This window comes from Prosopis cineraria, unplaced genomic scaffold, assembly GCF_029017545.1.
Source record: "Prosopis cineraria cultivar Desert tree isolate PC_DT_omini unplaced genomic scaffold, ASM2901754v1 PC8, whole genome shotgun sequence".
NCBI classification, from domain to species: Eukaryota; Viridiplantae; Streptophyta; class Magnoliopsida; order Fabales; family Fabaceae; genus Prosopis; species Prosopis cineraria.
The window spans coordinates 17,994,381-18,016,573 of NW_026555339.1; positions in this window are offsets into that span (position 1 = coordinate 17,994,381).

Genomic DNA, 22,193 nt, shown 5'->3' on the forward strand with positions numbered 1-22,193 from the left:
AATATTTACTAAATAAAAACAATCAAATGTGACTCTTTTTTTTTTTAACTATTGCATGCAAAGCCTCAACTCTACAACTTTACTTGGTATTAAAATCTTCACCAGGATTCAAATCACTATGTAAATCTCACAAGTCTCATGGCGTACATCGGATTCAAATCATCAACAAAAAGTTAGTTCATTTAGTCCAGTTTAACATATTTTAACTTTTATCGTTGTTTCAAGCATTGATAATCTAGTACGTAAAACTATTAATAGTTAGAAAAAATTAATCTTGTATGTGATCTCTAATAAATAACATATTGTAAATCATTGCCAATTTAGATCATATACTGCAAAAAAATTAAAAATAAGAAACTAATTAAGGGCATTATTAATTTTTGTCTTTGAATGATACATGACTCGATCTATACAACAATAACAAAAAATCTTATTTTATCAAAGTTAAAAAACAGAGGGAGTATTGCGAACTGAGGAAAAGCGAGAGAGAGAGGGCATGAGTGCGTCATCTATCAGAGGGCCACCACTTTCGACGATGGCAATAATGGAGGAAGAGAAGGATGATTTAGATCAAAGTCATAAGAAGATGTGCAAGGATGATGCGTCATTTTCTGGTGACGTTTCGCTGACTCCACTAGTGGAGGATTAGATGGGAATTGATGTTGAGAAGAAGGGGGCAATGATGTATAAGGATTTAGTTCTAAAGAATATGCTACGATCGTGATGTGATTTTGATACTGAGGAGGATGAAGATGATTCAGATAAGACTTTGAGTTCGAACACTACATTTGATTATATCTTAGATCTATCAAAGTGAATGAAGGTAGATCTGTCTAATTCGCACTGCCCTAATTTTGCGTTAGATAATTCTGAAAAGGATCATTTGTTGAAACCATTTAAGAAGACTCTGGTGGTGAAGGTGATGGGAAGGAGTGTGTATCTTGACTTGTTTATGAAAACCTTAAGCAGGGTGTGGGGGAAGACTGGTCAAATATGTGTTTGTGATTTGGTGAATGATTTCTATCTCATTAAATTTCAAAACCAAGAAGACTTTGATGCTGTTTTAACAAGTGGTCCTTAGATCTATCAGAATTATTATCTATGAGTCATGAGATGGAGGTAGGATTTTGATCCATTGAAGCAAACTATTGATCAAGTCAATGTATGGGTTAGATTACCTGATTTACCAGATACTCATTATGATAAAAAAATTTGTTCAATTTAGGGAACGCAATTGGGAAAGCTATCAAAGTGGATCTGCCAACATCACAAAGGGGGAGAGGTAAGCTTGCTAGGCTTTGTGTAGAGCTTGATCTAACCAAAGCTTTGGTATTGGAATATAGTATTGAAGGAGAGGTTAGAACTATTGAATTTATTGTGCTTGTTTTGTGGAAAATATGGCCATGTTCGAGATTCATGTGATGAATTTAATAAGAAAAAGAAGGAGAAGGTGACAATGAAGGAGAAGGAGGGGGTTAATGCTCATGATGAGCATGTTGCTCCTATTGTTATGAAGGGTAGTGAAGAGAAGGAGGCTGAAGAGGTTAGCCCCTAGAAGGTTACTCAGAGACCTTGGAGGCAAAGGAGATTTAATTATATAAGGAAGGATAGGAAGGGGGCAATAGATTTATTGCTTTAAATAATATGAGTGAAGTCAATGGTACAGATAAACCTTTGGCTGACATAACGAATGCTAGGTTTACAGGGTAAGGAAGAGGTGATATTCTGCTGGTTCTAATAGGAAACCTGGGAATAATTTACCCAGAGGGTTGAGGGAGAATATGAATAGACAAAGCAAAGGTACTGGTACAAATGATATGGTGTACAAGGAAAGAATGGGACTTGATAATAAAGGGAAGGCTGTGTTGAAACAGACATATGCTAGAACTTTTATCAAGAATTCTGATATTATGGTGAATGGTTCTAAAACTAGGTTTGCTAATACAGCAATAGGTGTAGAGGCTGGATTGTTGGTTGATGAGGGAGAGGATGATGAAACAGACACTATGTATGAGACAGAGATTGATAGCAAAGATTTGATACTGGAGTGTGAGTTGGTTAAGGAGGATACTTACTAAATTGAAATTATTATGATGATTATAATTTGGAATTGTACAAGAGCAACTAGTAAAGGGTTTTCTACCTCTTTGAAGAGTATGTGTCATGAGGTTAGGGTTGATAAAGTGCTTTTGCTTGAACCTCAAGTTAGTGGGGTTAAGGCAAAAGGAGTTATTAGAAGCTTGGGTTTTAAATATTGGGAGTTAGTTGAAGCAAGGGGCTTTGCTAGTGGAATCTAGATTTTATGGAATCAAGTGAATTTAGGTTTAGAAGTAGTAATGAAACATGAGCAGTTTATCCATTGTTGTTTCAAGCAACCAGATAACGCGAAGTGGTTTTTCACTACAATATATGTGAATCTACATGAAGAGCATAGATGAAAATTATCAATTCATTTGAAAGAAATTAGTAATCATATGGTTGAGGCACGGGTATTAGCAAGGGATTTTAATGTTATTGGTACTCCTACTGAACAAAGAGGAGGTGCCAAAGTGAATGTGCATAGCTGCAATCAATTTCAGAACTGGATTAATGACTATGTGACATTGGGGCAAAGGGTCTCTTATATACTTGGAAGGGGCCTAAGTGGAGTGTTTATGATAGAATTTTCAAGCGGTTGTACAGAAGTTTGTGTAATGGAATATGACAAAGTTCTTTTCCTAATGCTTTGGTCAAAGTATTAGCTAGATACTGTTTAGACCATCATCCATTATTCATTAATACAAAACTGATGTTAGGAAGGAAGGGGAAGAGACGTTTCATTTTGAAGCAACTTGGTTAGCTCATAATCAACTTTGTGGTTTTTTGAGTAATAGCTGGAGGAAAGATATTGAAACTCCAAAAGCTCTTAGTAAATTTGAAAGGGGTTAAGGTGTTGGAACAAGGAGGTTTTTGGCTTGATTGAGAAAAAGAAGAGAAGCATTAAATAACAATTGGTAGATCTTCAGATGATCAGTGATTGGAAGGATGATACGGTCTTGTAGAAACATGACGGTGAATTACAAGTTATGTTGAATGAGGTTCTAGTGCAAAAGGAGTTGAAATGGCACCAAAAATCAAGGGGAATGTGGATAGAGCATGGTGATCAAAAGACAAAGTATTATCACATGAAGATGCTAATTCATAGGAAGAGAAACAAAGTGTGCATGTTAAGGAATCAAATGGGGGAATGGATTAATGAGGATAAAGAAATTGGTATCATTATTAAGAATTTCTTTCAGAATTTGTTTTGTGAAAAAGATTGGAATAGGAGCTGGCACACTACGAGGCAAGGTTGGGGAAGTGTAAGCTCAGGAGAACTAGAAAAGATTGGTAGACCACTAGTAGAGGAGGAGATTAGGAGGGCTTTTGTAGTTATAGGGCCTTTTAAGGTGCCTGGGTAGCATGGTTTTCCTGTAATTTTCTATCAAAAGAATTGGGATATTATAGGACCTAATGTGGTTAAGTATATAAAGATGCTATGTGATAATCCTGGGATACTGACTGAGATTAATAGTATACTATTGGTGATGATTCTAAAGGTGGAGAATGTTGAGACTGTTGCTCAATTCAAGCAAAGTGCATTATGTAACATGTTGTATAAAGAGGTGACAAAGATTCTGGTGCAAAGATTTAAAGGACTTTTAAGCAAGTTAGTTTCTCCTTTCCAAGCTAGTTTCATTCTAGGACATAACATTCAAGATAATATTACTATTGCGAAAGAACTAGCACAGATGATGAATAGAAAGCAGAATAGGAAAGGGTTCATGGCAATTAAAATTGATTTAAAAAGGGCATATGATAGAATGAGTTAGAGTTTTATTATTGGAGTTCTTAGTGAGATTGGTGTGCCTGAGCATATTATTGTGTTAATAAAACATTGTTTATCTATTGTTCGTATGTCTGTGTTGTGGAATGGGGATCCTTCAAGGGGTGTGAGGTAAGTCAATCCCTTATATCCATACTTATTTGTATTGGCTATGGAGAAGCTCTTGCATATTATATCGGATGCTGTGAATGATAGGAAGTGGGGACCTTTGAGGATGGGGAGGAATGGTACTCAGATATCACAACTTTTCTTTGTAGATGACTTATTATTATTTTGTGAAGCTGAAGTGGGGGAGTTACTTAATGTGATGGAATGTTTAGAGTTATTTGGTGAGATTTCTGGGCAAAAGGTGGATAAGGCTAAAACAAGTATCTTTTTCTCAATAAATGTTTCTAGAAGGAAGTGGAATAAACTATGTGGGGTTTGTGGTTTCCAAAGTAAAGAGGAACTAGGAAGATATTTAGGTGCTTATATTACACAAGGATGAGCTTCAAGTAATAAGTTTCAATTTTTTATTAACAAAATGCAAAATAAACTTAGTGGATGGAAGTAGCATTGTCTATCCCTTACTAGTAGACTTACATTGGTACAATCTATTACTTCACAAATGGGTATATTTTCAATGCAACATGTTCAGATTCCTGTGGGTGTGTGTACGGAAATTGAGAAACTTTAGAGGGATTTTAGTTGGGGTTTAATAGAGGAGAAGAGGATATTTCACGCAATTAGTTGGGACTTGATGTGTATGCCAATAGAATATGGTGGGTTTGGTATTAAAGATATGAGGAAAATGAATGCTGCTCTAGTAGCAAAAGTAGGTTGGAATATGTTGGTTAAGCCTGAGAACCTGTGTTCTATGGTGTTGATTGATAAATATGGAGGAGATGCTAATTTATTGAAGAACTGTATTGCCAAGAATTCTGACTCTGCTTTTTGGAAGATTTTATCTAGATGTTGGCCACAGATTATTAAGATGGTGGGTTGGGAATGTTACGATGGAAAAACAATTAAGTTTTGGCATGATTTTTGGGTGAGATATGACTCAAAGCTTTTTCATTTATGTTATAATAAACATGTTAGTAGGTTATTAGATTGCTGTGTTCAGGATATGATAAATGAAAGGGGGGAATGGGAATTATTATATCTTAAGGATTTTCTTCCTGATGATGTCATTCTATACTTGATAGCTATACTGTGTCCTCAAATGGAGTTAGGCGCTAATTATATTAGATGAAAAGGGTCATCAGATTATAAATATTGTGTGGCTGATATGTACAAACATATGTCTAATCTAAATGCTATGTTTGTTGATGTGTTTTGGAAGAAGATCTGGAGGTGGAAAAGGCCTTGTAGGACTTAGGTCTTCCTTTGGATTGCTAATCATGATAGGTTGTTGACTTCTTGTAGGAGAGCTAGGATGATGGGGGGCTCTTCTTCATGTTGTAAATGTGGTCAAGAGGATGAAACTCTCCTACATGCTGATTGGGACTGTACAATTGCAAAGAATATTTGGTTTGCATTGAATCATCCTTAGGTAGACACTAATTTTTTTCACTTGAGTGTCAAAGATTGGTTTAGAAGAAATCTAGATACTGTTTGTGAATAGAGCATTATTTTTACTGTTGCATGTTGGTGGCAGTGGAGTTAGAGAAATAAAATCTTATTTAAGCAAGGGTTTGTGTTACCCAATAATCTAGAGTGTGTTGTTAACCATTATGTTTGAGAATTGATTAATTTGAAAAGGTTTAATGATGTTTTGAACCAGAGTAGGATGATGTTTGAAGTTAGTTAGGTAAAGCCTTCAGTAGGTTAGTGGAAATTGAATTCGGATGGGGCATCCAAAGGTTTGCCACTGGCTGGTTATGGGGGATTGTTAAAGAATGAACATGGTGACTGGATTCATGACTTTGTTAAGAGATTAAGGGCATGTTCAGTTTTGGATACAGAATTATGGGGTGCATTGCAAGGCATAAAGATGGCAAAGGAGATAGGAGCGAATAAACTGATTATTGAAGGGGATTCTTCTTCAGTTATCAGCATGTTGAAGGAAGTGTGAGAAGGTGGTGTTTTTTGTAAAACACTGCTTCTAATAATACAAAAGGAATTGATGTGTGATTGGCAAATTCAATTTCTTCATGTCTATAAAGAAGGGAATCAAGCCGCTGATTAGCTTGCTAACTATAGCATTAACTTTGATTTTGAGGTTGTTCATTTTGAGGAACCTCCTTGTGATTTACAAAATTTACTGTACAGTGACAGTATGGGTGTTAGTTGCCCAAGGAAAGTTTGATGATTGAATGATACGGGATTGCCCAATTTTCACTAAAAAAAAAACTTATCCCATCAAGTAGAGTGTCGGTTACCTAGAAGGCATTATGCCATTGTGATCCAGTTAAATCTCATTGCAATGTAATTTTTTTTTATAAGACACATCATGAGAATGCCTACACTAGTAGACCACCTAATTTTCTTCAAGCCTTCATAGTAAAACAATATACATTCTCGTGCCACGTATACATCACACCAAATTTTATTTTTGATGTCATTGTATGCAATAATGTCAACTAAAATTTGTGCTCCTATTCTAATGCGAGCGAGCGCGATGTAGTAGAGGATAGGACAATTTGAACAGTCCGAGACAAGTTTTCTTGTCTCTCTTAAATGGCAAAAATTCTAAGTGTAGAAAAGGTATTGGAGAGGTCCAATTCTAACACCAAAATGATATGTGTAGGTTACTCTAAATTAGTAACTCAACATTGTTTGCTTATATTCTTTAATGTTGGAATTATCCTTTGTGTATGTGTAGGTTTATTATCTACTTATGTATGTGTTGTATGTGTATATGCACATATGTGCTAATATTAAAACTTTCTGAGGTCCAAGAATGTTGATATCAATGCCATATAATGTTTAATAAGCATCAAAGAATTGAATAGCAAGAGCATGCAATTTTTGAACAACAACACCGATAGCAATTCTAGAGGTTCACACACGCGCACACATGTATATATGCATGCATTGGATCAATATATTGAAGTTAATAATGTTTTATAAAAGAAGTGTTGTGGAAGAATGGTATCCATGTGCTATTGCTTTCTAACTCAATGGTTGAATCAAACAGTTTGACCGGTCCAACCAGGAACCAACTTATGGTTTGGTCTAGTCAACCTTTAGAACTAGGAGAAAAGTGAACTAAGATAAAATTGGTGAAAATTAGTGTAAAAACTAGTCAAGCCAAAATTATGGTAAAGATATGGTACCCTAACCAATTCAAATTCAATTTCGATTCTAACAACATTTAAAATAATTTCATTGAATCAATCAAATATTTGCTCATTTGATTTAGGGAGAATGACAGAGAGGTCCCAAAGAGACCAATTAATTCAATTTAAATTCCAAGTTTCATACCCCGTAAATTGTAAGTTTAGCTCGTAATTTTGCAATTTTATTGTGATGAATTTATAACTTATATTCCAAATTTTAATAAGAAAAAATAAGTTGCAAATTCATCATAATGAAGTTGCAAAATTGAGAGCTAAACTTGCAAATTCCTAGAATTTGGGACTTGGAATCTAAGTTGAACTAAGGGGACCTCTCTGTCTTCTCCCTTTGATTTATGGCAGTGACAATACATTTCCAAGGCAGAGAACCTTTAGTACGTTGAATAGTAAATGTATGCAGTGTGTGGGTATGTATTATTGGACATCTGGAAAATCTATATAAAGAACCATGTGCCCTGGAAACGGGGATACATTCCTTGTTATGCAATCTTAATTAAGGCTCTTTATTAGATTAAAGAAAAGATTATCTTCCACTCTTTTGTTTTTCAATTTAGTTTATCCATGAACCTTGTAATATTTTTTAAATTTTATTTCTAAAGTGAAATTTAACATCTAAAATTAAAAATATGTTAAATTAATTATAACCAGTTTGGCTATGACCTGACAACTAACCGATTAACTAGTGTCTTATTTAGTTTAATAGTTGATTCAGTTTTTAAACCTTTGAAATATAAGGGGCAATTTGGGAGTCATAATCAAGATTTGGTTATGTTTTAAGGAGTTTTTCTTAAAGAATTGACTTCATAGCTTTTATGTGAATGATTGTCTAATATTGTAAAAAATTGAGGAAACAAATCGAATTAACTGTAAATGAGGCCTCCTTCACTAATTATTTTTATTTGGAATTTTCAGGAAATGATATTGAAGAAAGTGAATTTGGAAGGACTAAAGGAATGTTAACTGGTCATGGTGCTTCTACACCAGTGCATTGATCTATCACCAGAATCATCAAAATGAACAGCTTCACTTACACATGATTTTTGAGTGCTTCTTCTATATTATTTGAGGGTTTTGTTCATTTTTACTCATTCTGGACTTTGAGGTTGGCTTGCAGGCTCAAATGGAGGATGATTAAGGCTTGGGGATGCAGAAGATCAGTGTGGCACGAACTGAAACTCGGCACTAGTTAATAGTTGCCTCATTCCTTTCTCTTCCTTCTATATAATTTATGGCATGTTTGGTTGGCTTTTTTTTTTTTTTTTTGGTTATCCATAAATATTCTTTTATTGGAGGCAATCTTATTTGAGGCATTGTAAGGTACTAAATGAGGGCACCTTTTCCAATGTAGATTCAAATCTTGATTCATCACATGAGAGACTAGCATATCTTCCATTAGATTCAACCCTCATTTTTTGTTCATAGGAATGTTCAATTTATGTACGTGAAACATTTTACTTTCTTTCTATTAATGTTATGTTTATTGATTTAATTGTGTTTAATTAGGGATCCCATAAAAATATTAATATCAATTACAAACCCTGAATTATTAAAATCCAATGATAGACCATTGTCTTTACCTGCAATTAAAAAAATGTAAATAGTCAATTGAAAAATCAACAAAATACATTTCAAATTATTTGTAATGTCAACTGTGAATTTACGAAAATTGATTGTAAATTTTAATTTTTTTGTTGTCAATATATAGATAAATTGCTTGAAAAAATTATAAAATATACTTGCGATTATTCATAACATCAATTAAGAATTTGTGAGTTAGTTGTAAATCAAAGCCAATCATTTGTGTTTATTTGCTATTGCTTAAGAAATCAACAAAAGATACATGAGAATCTTTGTAGCGTTAGTTAGGGATTTACAAAAGTTTGTTTTGAATCTCAAAATAATCAATAGAAAATAATTTATTGCAAGTAAAGATCATGATCTATTATTGAAATTTTAATAATTCAAGATTAGTAATTGTCATTAATATTCTTATGGGGTCTCTGATTGTTATTTTTCCTTATCCTAAAGTTACCTAGGAATAGGAAATCCAGGATTGGGAAATCCGGACTAAACCTTCAATTGAATCGTGTAGGATTGATTATTGGCAGCTGGACGTAACATTCAAATTTTCCTTAATTTCCAGTGTTAAATTAGGAGAGGTTTGCGAGTATTATTACTCAAACATATTACTTTAAATTTTTCTTTAGCGTCGCGCAACTTAAACATATACAAAGGACAATGCTCACACACAAACTTAAACATATACAAGTTATAATTTCAACATCAAAAGAACATGAAGAGGCAATTTTTATCTACCGATCTATCAGAATTCAGGAGTAACTAACTTTTGGATCAGCATCAAAGGCAGTGGAACAGAATACTTTGGCTGTTGATGAGCTTCTTAATCAGATTTAGATTATTTGCTAAGTCCATGCCTACCACCAATTTCAACATAAAATTGTTGTTGTTGCGCTCTCAAGTACACGGGCCATGATAAGTAATAAAGTGTGAGTCACGAGTATCATTCCCAAGGAGATTTGTTTAAAAATAATGATCAAGCAAAAAACTAAATAATTCAATTAAATTGAGTAAAACATAATTAGGTGAAGTTGATTTTACAAACTAAACTAACATTAGAAAATTAAAAAAATAATTAATTCACAAACTTCAAGCACAAATTGAAACCTGAGATTATTTATCCCCCTTGTATTTCATAACACTAAAATTACCTCTTTTCCTAAATGCTTTTAATGAATATAAATGTAACTTAGGGTTCTAAAATTACTTGAATTAGCTCTCTCAAGTCATAAACAAGTATTTGACTAAATTAATTGCTCAATCTCTTGTTATAATTAATAAAACTTAATTTTAAGCTCCAACCCTAATGTGGTTATGCAAAGTCAGTAAGTATATCTTTATCTTACTAACAAAATCATCCATTCAACATGCAAAATTTAAGTTCTTGCACTATTTTATTCAAGTTCTACACTCAACCCAGCCCTCTTAAATATCAATCAAGTGAACCCAACATTTAAATAGTGGCTAAATACTTAGAAGCATTAAGAAAAGAGTAAAATAAACACACACACACTAATCACCAAAAATAGAGGAGAAACTTAGTGCTAATCTATACAAGGATTCAAAATAATCTTAAAACAAAGAGCTTAGCTACTTATCAGCATTCACAAAACCACAAATTGCCGTCACATCGAAGCTATTGAATTAGTTCTTGAAAGAAAATGTACATAAAATATCAAACTTATATATATAGATTACACAAAATTACAATTTACTTTTATATTTCTATTGTATAATGGAATCAATCAATTCTTAAATTTTCTTGTGAACAAATTATAAAAAGAAAATAATACCTTAATTTACTTGATTTTGAAAGCAATTATACACACAAATTCTAGTTTTTTACCAGCATTTTGTTGTCAAAAATAGTATAATTTATTTTGCTTTCATGGTGTATATATATATATATATGAGCAAACAGTATTCATCTAGCATTGATACTTTGTCTTATGGATTTAACCTGACATGCTCTAATTATATTGTTAGAGAAAGCTACTCTGGTTTACCTCCCTAGAAGTGTGTGTACGTGTGTGTATCTATATATTCTATTGGGTTCTTCTTAACATTGATACTCTGTTTCATAGATATCATAAATTTTTTTTATGATATTTATTGGACTCTTTTTGTAATTTCCACGTACATTCAAAAGCTTGGGCGAACGACAGTTCTACCCAGCTTGCAGTAACCACCTGAGTGAGAAGTTCTGTTTCTGCATCAATGTCCGTGGCAGAATATTTTTGGTGTTGGTGAGCTGCTCAATCAACTTTGAATTAGAGTCTATGCCTTAGGAATCCATGGTTGGTGGGTCCGCATTGTGATCTTTCAAATTGTGAGTGTTAGAAAATTCCTCATGATTCTCTAGAAGGGATGCAAAGCGCAATCCCACCACGTCCAATTTGGAGACCACGACTCCTATTTAGAAATTTAAGTATGCCATATTTGCAATTTGGCATTTCGACAAATTATAAAAATTACTTCAGTCTATGCACATTAAATTCCATGACAATTATACCATTAAGTTTGAAAACTATAATTTCAAATAGATCATTTTATTTAGAGTCTTCAAGGGCACCAACTAGCTATTCACGTAAAAATAAGAAAGCCATCATTTGATTTATACAATACAACCATTTAATTAAAATTCTAAAAGAAAAACAGAGAGCAGAAATTCCGGACATATTTGATTTCTGTTTTTAAAAAATATTTTCAGCTTTTCAAAAATAAAAAAAATAAATAAATTCATTTGGATTATTTTTTTATTTAAATAATTCTCATAATTATTTTGTTTTTGTTAAATAAGAAAATAGAAATATTTTAGAAATTGTTTTCATTTTCTTTTCTTTGTTTTGTGTTTAATTATTTGAAAAAACAAACTATCAATTATCAATAGAAATGTCTTGTTTGCTAGCGGAGGATGCCGTGAGTTCTAATCTGGATTTTGCACAAGACGAGCACGATAGGATCCAGATGGAGTTGGCTGGTTTGGTTTTCTTTCTGCTATTGTTAATGTTATCGGTTTTCTGCTTTGTTTTCTGATCTATTTTGGCTTTCCTTTTGTTTTTTGCTTTTAGTTGCTCTGTCTTGCTTTTTTGGCAGTTTGTATTACTCCTGAATCTTTTCGTTTTGAATAGAACTACTCATTGGCCAAAAAAAAAAAACATAAATGTGTGTGTGAGCTTAAAACTTGTTTCTCCAAAATGTTTTACCACGATATGTATATGCAAACTCTCTTGTTCAAACTGGTTTGTAACATTAAAAACCAAGAGAAATATAAAATAAAACACATGTCTAAATAAAAACAAATTTAGGAGCTGTGTTTTAAATGAAGAGAATAGTAAATACTGGTTTAAGAGCTGTGTTATTGTCAGTTTTTCTTATAATATATAAACTTACGAAGATATAACTAGTGAAATTACCATTTTAATCTTTCATAATATGCTGTACAATTTGATTTTATATAGTTTCGTTTGGGTTTTTACTACCTTTTTTTATTAGTTGGTAACAGTTAGTAGTACTAAGTCACTGATGTGATTTTTTACTTTCATATCATCAAAACAAAGTATTCAACAGTTTTTTGTTTAAGAAAACGTTTTCCACGACTACTAAACCTATTAAAGTACGATTCATGATGCTATAATCCCAGAGTTTTATTGTGTATTTTTTTTTTCTAGGAATTGTGTTGTTGTTCGTGCAACTTTTTTTTTTTTTTAAGTACAAGCCTATTGAAATCACGATTTTCACTCTATGATAATAGAATAGATAGCAGTATTTAAGAAGCTGCAAAACAAATATCAGAGGCTTTGACATTCATGTACTGGCCGGTTTGATGTATCCGTGCCAATATCGTATTATATCAATACTCATCAATATTTCTTGGATATGTGTATAAAAATTATCAAAATATTATGTTTTAATAATTGTTTATTTTAACATGTGTCTGATGCTTTTCAAGCTCCGAGTCAATATTTCAAAGCCAACATTTTTAGGATTTTTTAAAAAAACAAATAAATTTTGTCAGATATTGTGATATTAATCTTTTTATATATTTCTAATATATTTTTATAATTTCTTTTTAAAATACAAGATAATATTTTCTTAGAAAATAGGTTTTTTATATTCCAAAAATAAATATTTTATTTATTTTCTAGTAGCATTTATCATTTACTATTTACTTAAAAATATTTCATAATTTTAAGTTATAAATTACCTTTTTTTAATTTTATTTTGGTTTATTCTTTATGATATTTAAAACTAGAGAAAATGATAATAAAATCTCCCAGATTATATACATGGTAATCTAGTCTCTCAAAATGTCATAATTCTATTCAAGTCTCCTAGGAACTCTGTGTTAATAATTTTTAAATTGAAAAGATCATTTTACCTTTGCTAAAAAGAACAAGCCATAATCACAATTTTGATTCAAGGGATAATAATTTTTATTCTGTGAATCGTAAGAGTTAAACAAGAAATTATAACTTTTCAGGTGTAATTTTTGTTATTGAAAAATAAGCCTCAATCACAAGTTTTGCTTAAAAAATAATAACTTCTATTCTGTGAATCGCAAAACTTGAATAAGAAATCACAACTTGTCAAATGTAATTTTTATTATTGAAAAACAAGTTTTCAAAATAACAAACCACATTCACAACTTTTATTCCAAGAATCACGATAATTGAATAAGAAATCACAATTTAGCAATAAGGGTAAAATGGTCTTTTTAATTTAAAATTTATTAACACAAATTATTTTTAAGCACTTGCATTTAGTGAAGTTGTGATAAAGAATTCTAGAAATTCACCATTTGATTTAAAAGTTGAGTATTTCTTATCGTTTGAGGACATGTTCCTTTATACCCATGCAAAAATGCACCTCAAACATATACTTTTATCCAATCAAATCAAAATAAATGAATTTTAATGTATTAATAATATAAATAATAATAATTTGTTTTGGAATAAATAATTTTATAAAAGATCTATATGTCTTGATTTATTGTTAAGTACATAAATTTTTTTTCTTAATACTATTGATTGAGCTTGTTTTTATGATAAATGGCTTAAATACGCTTTTACACACACAAACACACATATATGATGATTGACCAATATATATATACACACACATATATATAGATCAAATAAGTGAGTAAAGTTTGTCAAATCCACCAGATAAAATAAACTTCAATAGGAGAAATTCTAAGGTGCACCTACTGCACCAAGTCAATGCTATCTCTAATAAAAAATACACCAAATCACATTATTTTAATCTTATGTGACAACCCTTTAATTTTTAATATTCTAGTGTTTATATTTTTTTAAAGGAAAAAAAAATAGCATCCCCCTCACAATGGTTTCATTACCGGTCAAGCTTGGCCAAAGTTTGCGACTACAATGGAGGCTAGGGAACAATTGAAACTCAATATCAAGCTCGAGAGGAACAATTGAGAGCTCATAATGAATATTTTAAAAATTTTCAGACACTAGGTTCATATATAGACTAAAATAACCAACCTCAAATGGGATTTCCCTTACTAGTGTATGAAAGTAATTTTAGCAGTAATATCCATATATTGTCTCTAATTCCACAGAATCACTACTAACAATGCATCTAACCTCTAGTGTAGTTAGTTTAAATTTGCTTTTATTTTTTTTGGTGATTATATGTTCTGGTCAAATTAGTGTGAAATTGACACTTGATTGAGATTCAGAACCAAATCCTTTTTGGGACAGTACTTTATGTCATCTTTATTATTAGTTGTGACATGTATGATTGCGCAGTGGCAAACCTAGGTCCCGGGGTTAGTGGGGGTAGATTTTGTTTTTGTGTGACACGAATGATATATATACTTCACCAATAGCAAAATTTAATTTGTCCCATGTATTCGGTAAGTGGATAGAACCATATAAACTAACTTTTCTTGGTGTGCAAAACTTGAAATTCAATTCTTAACCACTTATTCAAATAATGATGAGACTTCTACTACGTAAACCAACTTGATTTGCTATTAAAATTAAACAACAAATTGAAGATATAAAGATTAAAATTATTTAAAACTATATAAATGGATTTAGTAAAAATATAGAAAAAATTAGAGAATAAAATAAAATGATTCCACCAAAAATATAAGAATTACATGGTTTGAAATAAAAAAAATCAATAAAAATAACCACTCATAATATTAAATTATTTTAAAATCTCAATCCCTTTAATGATTTTATTGTCAACTTCACTTCTCCTAATATCTTAAATCTAAAATTTTAGATTCAACTATACTTCCTATTCCCTTAAACAAACTCTGCTACTCCAACCTCTCACTTTGACCTGGGGAATTGTTATCTTTCTCTTCCTCTTTCTTCCACTTATCTTGATCACTCCTCTTTTGATCAACGGGTTTAAAATTAACATATCAGTGTGGGCAAATTAAAACACAGTTCATATTTATATTAGGTATCTGATAAGTGCATATTTTATAATTAAATAGATATAGATTTAAGTTTATATTTAATTAAATTTATTAATATTTCCCCCTTATTTAATTAACATTTATATATTTTCCCCTTATCACTATTATAGAATAAGAAAAAATTTTGCTATAAAATCTACTTATATTGTTTTTTTTTTATATTTTGTAGGAAAAATAATAAATGGAAAAGAAAGAAGCAGAAAAAGAATATATATATATATATATATATTGAAGAAGGAGGGTGACCATGGAGCTTATATATGTCAATGTGTAACATTGTGAAGCTCTGATACTTTAAATTGCCTCACGTATCTGTATTGATGTCGTATTCGATACCAATATTTGTCAATACTTCTTCGATATGTATCCGCAAAGTATCAAGATATTATTTTTTAATTTAAAAAATTTTAATTTTTAATATGTATCCAATATTTATTGATTGTGAGTTAGATAGTTAATACTTCAAAGTTGATATTTTAAGAAAATTTTTAAGAAATTAATTTTTATTAAAAAATTGTGATATTAAATTTTTTATTACTAATATCTTTTTGGGACATAAGCAAGGATGAATGAAATAATCTTGATGGTGCTAATAAATTTAGGAGTAGCAAACTTATTTTTTGATAAACCAAATATAGAAGCTATTCCTTTTTAAAATGATGGTCAAGAAGAAGATATTAATATTATATCTATTAATATTGACTAAGCGGTATGTAATTAGATATATATAGAATAAACTTACAATTAATAATTATGTTTTGCTTGATATTACTATAAAGCATTATAAATGTATGCTAGTTTGGATATTTTTAAATTAAAATTATATTTTTAATATTTTTATGATATTATATATATATATATATGCACGTATAAAAAACATATGGTATCCTACAATTTTAAAAATAAAGATACCGAGGCATCAGATAAGTACATATATCAGTATTTGTGCATCAGAGCGTGTGTGTGTGTGTGTGTGTTAGAATGAGGAGGGATGTGAGAAGGAATCTTGACTTTAATTATAAATAGTCTTCTTTATGAAGAAGGGAGGCATCTAATCAATCATTCGAACAGCTCAAGAGCTCCTTATTAGGGAGTTCTTTACATCTTAATTATTCTCTTCCACTCAAATTTCTTTGTGATTTATTATCCATGATTTGTGATTAAAAAATAGTATTTATTGTTATTTTTATATATTTTTAAATTATTCAATTAGGATAAAGATGTAGTGCAATTTGAAAACTTGTAATACTCTAGAATTTTTTTTAAATATTATATCATAAAAATAATAAATTTTTTGATAAAATATTTTGACCTCTTGACCACATTTATTGAAATTCAAAACCTCTAAATTTTTAAAATACACTACAATGATATTAAATTTTAAAATAAATAATAAAATTACCTTTTATTTAAATTAATATCAGAACTTCTTTACCTAACTTATTTATTATCCTAATTTATTTATTAATTTACTTACGAAATGTTATTAATTATACTACTTAATTTATTTTTATTTTAGGTATTTAAATAGTAATACAACTCGTTTATTTCTATACTATATATTTTTCATTTACTTATGGACTGTTGCTATTTTCTTACCTCACTTGTTTATTGTTAAACTTTCACTTAATTTTATTTTAAAAAAATAAACAAGTAAAATTAGGTAATTAAAAACATTCCATAAACAAACGAACAAATTTAAATACGGCAACCAATAAGTTAAATAGGACAATTCTAATATTAATTTAAATGAATAGTAATTTTGTCATTTTCTTCATAAACTCACCATCAAATCAATATTCTTAAATTACAGTGAAATTTTATAAATTTAAAAATTTTAAATTTAAATAAGTATAATTAAAGAATCTTTATTAAAATTTTTTCATATTTTTATATATTTTGGATATTATAACAAAAGGAATTAATAGCCCAGCGGCTAGTGGAAACTTCGTAACCTTTTATAAGATTCTAGAATTGAATTTGACTAATGCCTGGAAAAAACATCTTCATTTTTGTTATGGCCTCTGTAAAATTACCTTGATGCCCCTACAAAAGGAAAGACTACATGATATTTTTCCAATCCCTTCATTGTTCTTGTGCGATCAGCAACACCAACCTGGAGAAAGAGAGTGATAGGTGAGTGGATCCAGAAGCATTCTTGTTTCTCCATTGCACTTCTTTCTTCATCCTCGTCCGACGCCGGCCACCGTGAGTACTCCGGCCCGCAAGTTCTTCTTCCTCGTTCAGCATCCCTGGTTCTCTGTCTCCCCTGTTTTCATCGTGCTGTACCGGTATGATTGATGGAGAGAGCTCGACTTCTTCCTTTCTTCCTTCTCCTTTGTCCGTTTCGTTAGCCACCGGTAATTATGGTGCGGTTGTCGTCGCTTATAGAGGCAAAGCTCGTGATTTTCCTTCCCTTCCACTCCTTCACGTTGTCAGCCGTGGACAGCATTTTCTTCCGTTTTGTTCTGGGTTGATGGTGTTGTTGATTTCAGGTCAGGTGCTTCAAATTTCTCTTCTATTCTCACGCTGGATCTGTCTACATGTGTTGGGTGGCTGAAAATTTTGATTCCCTTTTCCCTGTTCAGCTGTTATATATGTGAATGTGTGAGAGGGAGGAACTTGAGCAAGCTTAAAATTAAAATTGAAGATTAATGCTTGTGAGGTGTTTGATAAAACGTTTGTTAGAAGGATTTTTGTTGATTATATTTTTTTTCCCGAAATTTCATTAATTCTTATGTGAAGCATATTTGTTTTTGTTACTATTTAGTTGTGAATTAACTTGAGTATTGCAAAGAAATTTAACGATTATGGAGTTATTGGGTAACTAGTTGAATTGTTGGGGAAGACATTTGAGTGTTAAAAAGTTATATTGAGTGGCTTGGAGATGATGCACGCTAAGCCTTTGATAAAAGGCCTGAGAGGGGATTGTATTTTAATTGTGTAATTAACTATGGCTATGGAGAAACCTTTATGTGTAAACCTTGTTTGAGTTGAGATGTCTATTTTATGATTTAAATTTTTGAATGCATACAAGTTGTTTGATGAAATGTGTAAGGGGGAATTTTTATTGACTTGAGCATTTGAGTGTAATTGTTGTACCAATGATTGGGTAGGAAGCTAATCAGTTGATCTATTTGAATGCCCAGGAGTCTTTAAGAAGTTGTTAAGATGAATAAATAAATAAATAGTATGCAACTATAAAAAGTAGCTTGTTTAATGCATCAGACCTCACCATCAGTTGTTAAAAAAAAAAAAAATTCAAAGTCCTCATTTTGGCATGCTAACTGATGCTAAGCACGTTGCAGGAATTTGAATGTCCGACTTCAATTCTTGTTGACTCGAGTAAGCCAATTCATTATTTCCAAGTTTTGATAGGCTCTCTTTTTGGTTAATTTTCTTTAGGTCCTTGTCCTAGAATGCATGACCCAGAATTGAAAGAAAAGTGTGCAATCATATTCATTATCTTCATATGCAATATATTGTTTTGTGAATCAATAGTATCAAATTTTTGAATTGTTAAGCTGCTTGAGTCTTACTGCAGTTATTCGTGTACATTTTTCCCTTGTTTAAACTTGATCATATTTACATGAAATTTTCTTTTTGGTCTTGGATTGAGATTCTCCATGTGCTTATATCATGGAAGTCCATGCATCCTGTTCGCATGTGATTATCTTTTTAATATGTTTTGAGCTTAATGTCTCCCTCTTCCCAATATTGTTTGGTGATAATAAAACTTACACTTGAAAAGTAAGGGTAGGAAGAGATCAAGAATAAGGAGGATAAAACATAAGAACCAACAGAAATGGCAGTACTGAACATTTATCTTATGTCTTATGAGCGCATTTGCAATAGATCACCCTTAGTAAACCAATAGCACAGCACATCCAATCTATTCAAATAGTACAGTCTGATTATAACTGAAGAGACTATTTTGGACCTTGGGAATTCTGGCGTTCCTCCCAACCCTCTCCATTATTTCCCTTTCTTCTCCAGTCAGAACAATCCCACAAAAAGGTCATCAGTCTCTGCAATCCACATTTCTTCAAATGGGCCATAAGTTAATATATTTTATGAAAGGTTTTTCCTTTTTGAAATCATAAGATCAGATGTTAGTTGTCAATTAAGGGTATTCAAAACCGACCCAAACTGAAAGGACTAAATCAAAAGGAACCGATCAAAATTGACCATCAATCAAGTATGCTTCGGTTTTTATGACATACAAATTGATTGGTTCGGTTTGTGTTCCGGTTTTGAACTTCAGAAGCCAAACCGAACTTGAACCAAGCTTGATTAAAAAAAGAGTATTTATTAATAAAATATCTATTTAATCACAACACTGAATCCAATCTAATAGTGTTTTTGTTTTTAGAAATAAACCCAACGTTCCTACTCCCAACCCAATAAATAAACCTATTAGCCCAACTCAAATTAGATGGATGGAATGAAAATGAAGAGTTTGAATAGGGATACAAATTCTACCCAAAAAAAAAAATAGGGATATAAATTATGGAATTAATTTCTTATTTTAAATTGACTAAACTATCTATTTTATTTGCTTGTGGTTCCTAAATCAATTCAAAGGAAATCCAAGATGATATGAACATAGCACCATCATGAAGATGGAAAAAAAAAGGAAAAAAAATTAAATAAATGCATCGAAACTTGATTTAGACCTTAACCAAACCAAACCAAACTGAAAATAAAACCGAACCAAATTGACTTCCACGAAACCGTTCAAGTTCCAATCATGAGTAAACGGATTGGTTCGGTTTGGTTTAGTTTTTGACCAAAACCAAACCAAACGGAGTCTGTGAACACTCTTAGTGATGATACTGGCTTGGTGTTAGTAAATGGGATGGTATAGAATTGATCTTGAAGTACTATGTACCTAACAAGGCCTACAATTTTTTTTTTGGTCTAAAATCAACTAGTTTATTTGATGGACTTTTTACATGGGCTCCATTCATTTATTTAGCTTTTGCAATGTGAGGAATTGGGAACTGTGATATCTTTGGGGCTGCGTATCTAGTTTGTGATTTGGAATTGTCAATTGAATTACCTGATAGGGAATATACTTAGCTCCTTGTCATTTTTTTCAAAAGTTGTGATGTTTTATTGCTTTGTTTCCCAATGTATTTTTACAGGTGGTGGATACAAAAATGGAAATTATTGAACTTAAAGCATGCGTTTTGTACTAAAGTCATCTTTTAATGACTTTTTTAAGAAAAACCATGGGATATACAATACTATTGGTGATTTGTAATGAAGCAATCTTTATAGCATGCCGTCATATACTCTGCCTCAGGCCTGACCAGAGTTCATCATTCATATTGTAGGTAGCACGTGCTTGGTGCTTTTAATGTATAATATCTTACATCATTAACTTATTTCCCTCTGTTTATAAATTTATATGGTATCATAGATGTATTGATTTTTCCCCAAGATGTTCTTATCCTGCAATCATTATTGAATAATATGCAGAATGCCATGTCAGATATATAATCATCGTTGATTTGTTTCTAAGAAAGCTTTTCAACTCAAATAGTGACATCTTACATTCTAACCAAAAGTAGCCACAGGCAGATGCTGGTATTTGTTGACATGAAACTAAAATTTGTTATTTTTGCAAAGATTAAATAGTAATTAAACATGTAATGTTAAATTTATCAGAGTAGTGCAGTGGAACTGTGGAGTGCCCTTGAACCCTATGGGTTCTGATGACCATCTCTTGACTCCTAGCATGCTTGAATGTTAATTCATATTGTAGTATTGGGTGAAATTCCAGTCTTTTGGGAAGTTTGTTGTGCAATTATTTTTGAATTGAATGCAATGTTTGTAGTATACAATCTATCTTGGGTTGAGCTTGACAAATTGAATTTTAAAATGAATTAATAGAATATTTATACATCTTTGAGAATCCATCAGGTAAGTGAATAGTATTTTAAAAGGCTTGTTAATAAATTCTTTTTCTTATAAATATTGAATAAGTAGAATTATAAATATATATATATATATATATATGAGTATAATGTTATAATTTTAACTTTATTAATGATTATCATGTTTGAAATATGTCCATTATATTAAATTTCACAGAAGAGTTGAAGTTATTTTTCAAGTAAGTATCCGTAAGAACTTATTATCTTGATATTGTTTGACTTTATGGTTTGAAAAATGATTTATCATTTTAATTCATGCATGAAAAATTATTTGAAATCGTTTTATCATTATTATGATGTGAATGGATGAAAGTATTGATTTTATTTTTAGACTCATGCATGTTTGGTTTAGATTGAGGGATTATGTAATAACGCAGAAAAAAAAATAAAATAATATTTGATCTAAAATTTGCAATAATGTAAGTTAAATATACTTTTATATTTTTGGGGCAAAATTATCAAAACAAGCTGGTGGTGTTGTGGTAAGTATTTTTGAGATTAAAACTATGGTGCAAGGGTCGATTCCTACGAGGACAAGAGAAGGATGTTTTTTTTCTTTTGACTTTTCAACTTTTATAAAATTACCATAAGGTCCTTGGCCTATCAGATTTATTTCTTTCCCCCATCTAATTTCTGCATTTTATGGGAGATGAGAGGAGAGAGATTTGAGAATCCAGAACCTTGGGCCTCAGCTCTTCTTGGATTCCACCGGTGTTCTCTATCATACCTCTTCAGTCTTCAACATTGCTGGCGTGAGTGTGCTAGAGAGCATCATCCATTACTGCTGCCGCGAGGTTCTCCTCTTCCCGCCGTCATTTAGTTCAACTCCTGCACATGCGCTTGAGTTGGTTGTTATCAGTTCTTCTTCTTTCTTTTCTGCTAGTCAGCTTGCTGTCGTCGACAGGTGCGACAGCTCCATCCGTCATTGTTGTGAAGTTCTACTATGAGTTTTCTTCCCTTGGTTGTCTCTGTTCAATGTTCATGTGTGCCATTATTCTTTCTTCTTCTTCCGTGATTCTGGCTACCGGAAATAGTTCTCTTCTATCTGAGCTACTGTGATTCAA